Consider the following 4,260-nt stretch of genomic DNA (forward strand, 5'->3'; position numbering starts at 1 on the left):
TTCCTCATTGATTCTCCTGCGTTTCCGGTGGTGCTGGGGATCCCCTGGTTGGCCCGTTACAACCCCAAGATTTCCTTGCAACAGAGCGCTCTAAAGGGGTAGTCAGAGGAGTGCTCAGGCAGGTGTGTAGGGGTTTCCCATCGGTGCAACAACGGTGGGAAGTCCAGAGCAAATCTCCACCGTGCGCATTCCCTCAGAATATGCCAATTTGGCTATCGCCTTCTGTAAAAAGGCGGCGACCCAATTACCACCTCATCGACGAGGTGATTGTGCAATAAATCTCCTGGTAGACGCTGCACTTTCCAGGAGTCACGTGTATCCCCTGTCACAGGAGGAGACGGTGGCTATGGAGACATATGTCTCTGAATCTCTGAGGCAGGGGTACATTCGGCCCGCCACATCACCTGCCTCCTCCAGTTTATTTTCTGTGAAGAAGGAGGGAGGTTTGCGTCCGTGCATTGACTATAGAGGTTTAAATTCCATCACGGTGGGGTACAGTTACCCGCTACCTCTCATTGCCACAGCGATTGAGTCATTTCACGGGACATGCTTTTTCACAAAACTGGATCTCAGGAGCGCGTATAACGTGGTGCGTATCTGGGAGGGAGATGAGTGGAAGACAGCGTTTAGTACCACATCCGGCCATTATGAGTACCTCGTCATGCCGTACGGCTTGAAGAATGCTCCAGCAGTCTTCCAATCTTTTGTAGACGAGATTCTCAGGGAACTGCACGGGCGGGTGTGGTGGATTATATCGATGACATTCTGGTCTATTCCGCTAAACGCGCCGCGCATGTGTCTCTGGTGCGCAAGGTACTTGGGTGACTGTTGGAGCATGACCTGTACAACAAGGCTGAGAAATGCTTGATGAAAGGATGAATCTGATGTGGTTCTCTCACTATGAGATGAAAGGATGAGTCTGGTGTGGTTCTCTCACTATGAGATGAAAGGATGAGTCTGATGTGGTTCTCACTATGAGATGAAAGGATGAGTCTGGTGTGGTTCTCTCACTATGAGATGAAAGGATGAGTCTGATGTGGTTCTCACTATGAGATGAAAGATGAGTCTGATGTGGTTCTCTCACTATGAGATGAAAGGATGAGTCTGATGTGGTTCTCTCACTATGAGATGAAAGAATGAGTCTGGTGTGGTTCTCTCACTATGAGATGAAAGGATGAGTCTGATTTGGTTCTCACTATGAGATGAAAGATGAGTCTGATGTGGTTCTCTCACTATGAGATGAAAGGATGAGTCTGATGTGGTTCTCTCACTATGAAATATGTTAGTATAGGATGGTTTGCTGGAGTGTAGACTACCTGTGTTGCTGCTGCCCTGACACACATGTGCAACTCCCGACTGAAGGAGTGGACATGGGTCAGAGGGCCGGAGATGCATCCGCTCCTCTCTCTGTCTCTCTCTGCTGCGTGTAGTCCAACCAGACCGAGAATTGATGATGATGTAAATCAAGCGTTATCAAGTGTTAATCAAATGGTATGCTGCTGGGGCAGGACAGATTATATTTATACTAAGGTGCTCAGGCACAGGTAGACCCCTATCTGTACCACAAGGTTTCATTTCCAGTTTTTAGGACTACAAACGGGCGAGCTCTATGGCCACAACCACCTGTGACAATCTAAAGAGAGAACAAATGCTTTGAGTACAAAACTGTGGGTACATTAGAGACCATTTTCTCTGGCACGCTCAATTCTGTTAGCATATCTTTCAAGTCTAATGTGACAAAAAAAGTTGTGGAGAATCTAAGGCTGGTGATTGTTTTTTTAAGACTTTGCAAACCCTAGAGGTTAGGAATCTGGGCTAATATCCATACTGTTTCTCTCTAGCAAAACACAGAACACAGAATTGGTCTTGACCTGACCCTTAAAAACAATGTACACACACAAACCCTTGATGCTAAAATGATTTTATTATTTTATATTGCTTGAAGAATGCATTCTGCCTTCATTTTTTTTTTTGCACACAAGGGGTTTCAAGGCTTTAGCCAAACGATTTTTCCCAGCTGCAAATATAGAGACATCTGAGAGAGAGAGAGAGAGAGAGAGAGAGAGAGATTAGCATTGGCTATGTACAGACTAAGTGAGCATAGCCTTGCTATTGAGAAAGACCGCCGTAGGCAGACCTGGCTCTCAAGAGAAGACAAGCTATGTGCACACTGCCCACAAAATGAGGTGGAAACTGAGCTGCACTTCCTAACCTCCTGAAAAATGTATGACCATATTAGAGACACATATTTCCCTCACATTACACAGACCCACAAAGAATTCGAAAACAAATCAAATTTGGATAAACTCCCAAATCTATTTTGGTGAAATACCACAGCGTGCCATCACAGCAGCAATATATGTGGCCTGTTACCACAACAAAAGGGCAACCAGTGAAAAACAAACACCATTGTAAATACAACCCATATTTATGTTTATTTATTTTTCCTTTTGTACTTATAACACTGTACATTGCCACAATATGACATTTTAAATGTCTCTATTCCTTTGAAACTTTTGTGAACGTAATGTTTACTGTTAATTTTTTATTGTTTATTTCACTTTTGTTTATGATCTATTTCACTTGCTTATGTTTCCCATGTCAATAAATCCATTTTAATTGAATTGAGAGAGACGGGGGATAAGGGGGAATAGACTCTGGGATTTTTGAAGATTATTAAAACTGGTTGCTCTTATACATTCTTATTGATGAGCCAATGAATCAAACTGCTCTTGTTATTACCTTTGCGAGGGGAGGTTGTCTTATTCTGCTGGGCTGGAGGGGGCTGTGCAACCCCCTGATGGCCCACAGAGAAGATGGAGTAATCTGAGAGAGAGAGAGAGATAGAAAGAAAATGATCCAAAACAAACATCAGCCATGTTTCCTAAAATAGACTTGAGTAAACATCAAACAGTTCTATTCCAATTGAGTACCAGAGCCTATAGTGTGCTTGTGTGCTCTGTCTGTACGTCTGTACAGTATATCACAAAAGTGAGTACACCCCTCACATTTTTGTATATAATTTGAGTATATCTTTTCATGTGACAACACTGAAGAAATGACACTTTGCTACAATGTAAGGTAGTGAGTGTACAGCTTGTATAACAGTGTAAATTTGCTGTCCCCTCAAAATAACTCAACACACAGCCATTAATGTCTAAACCGCTGGCAACAAAAGTGAGTACACCCCTAAGTGAAAATGTCCAAATTGGGCCCAATTAGCCATTTCCCTCCCCGGTGTCATGTGACTCGTTAGTGTTACAAGGTCTCAGGTGTGAATGGGGAGCAGGTGTGTTAAATTTGGTATCATCGCTCTCACACTCCCTCATACTGACTGGTCACTGGAAGTTCAACATGGCACCTCATGGCAAAGAACTCTCTGAGGATCTGAAAAAAATAATTGTTGCTCTACATAAAGATGGCCTGGGCTATAAGAAGATTGCCAAGACCCTGAAATTGAGCTGCAGCACAGTGGCCAAGACCATATAGCGGTTTAACTGGACAGGTTCCACTCAGAACAGGCCTCGCCATGGTCGACCAAAGAAGTTGAGTGCATGTGCTCAGCGTCATATCCAGAGGTTGTCTTTGGGAAATCGACGTATGAGTGCTGCCAGCATTGCTGCAGAGGTTGAAAGGGTGGGGGGTCAGCCTGTCAGTGCTCAGACCATACGCCGTCCACTGCATCAAATTGGTCTGCATGGCTGTCGTCCCAGAAGGAAGCCTCTTCTAAAGATGATGCACAAGAAAGCCCGCAAACAGTTTGCTGAAGACAAGCAGACTAAGGACATGGATTACTGGAACCATGTCCTGTGGTCTGATGAGACCAATATAAACTTATTTGGTTCAGATGGTGTCAAGCGTGTGTGGCGGCAACCAGGTGAGGAGTAGAAAGACAAGTGTGTCTTGCCTACAGTCAAGCATGGTGGTGGGAGTGTCATGGTCTGGGGCTGCATGAGTGCTGCCGGCACTGGGGAGCTACAGTTCATTGAGGGAACCATGAATGCCAACATGTACTGTGACATACTGAAGCAGAGCATGATCCCCTCCCTTCGGAGACTGCCGCAGGGCAGTATTCCAACATGATAACGACCCCAAACACACCTCCAAGAAAACCACTGCCTTGCTAAAGAAGCTGAGGGTAAAGGTGATGGACTGGCCAAGCATGTCTCCAGACCTAAACCCTATTGAGCATCTGTGGGACATCCTCAAACGGAAGGTGGAGGCGTGCAAGGTCTCTAACATCCACCAGCTCCGTGATGT

At 45.0% G+C, this 4,260-nt stretch overlaps 1 long non-coding RNA gene across 1 annotated transcript; it reads right to left on the reverse strand.

Moving 5' to 3' along the window:
- Positions 1-1,905: 1,905 nt before the first annotated feature.
- LOC129848541 (uncharacterized) lies at positions 1,906-3,009 on the reverse strand. The gene is made up of 2 exons (XR_008758504.1): positions 2,743-3,009; positions 1,906-2,035 (listed from the first exon to the last, which is right to left on the reverse strand). It is a non-coding gene; the product is annotated as an uncharacterized LOC129848541 (long non-coding RNA).
- Positions 3,010-4,260: the final 1,251 nt, after the last annotated feature.

The sequence above is a fragment of the Salvelinus fontinalis genome, unplaced genomic scaffold (assembly GCF_029448725.1).
Source record: "Salvelinus fontinalis isolate EN_2023a unplaced genomic scaffold, ASM2944872v1 scaffold_1048, whole genome shotgun sequence".
In the NCBI taxonomy this organism is placed as follows: domain Eukaryota; kingdom Metazoa; phylum Chordata; class Actinopteri; order Salmoniformes; family Salmonidae; genus Salvelinus; species Salvelinus fontinalis.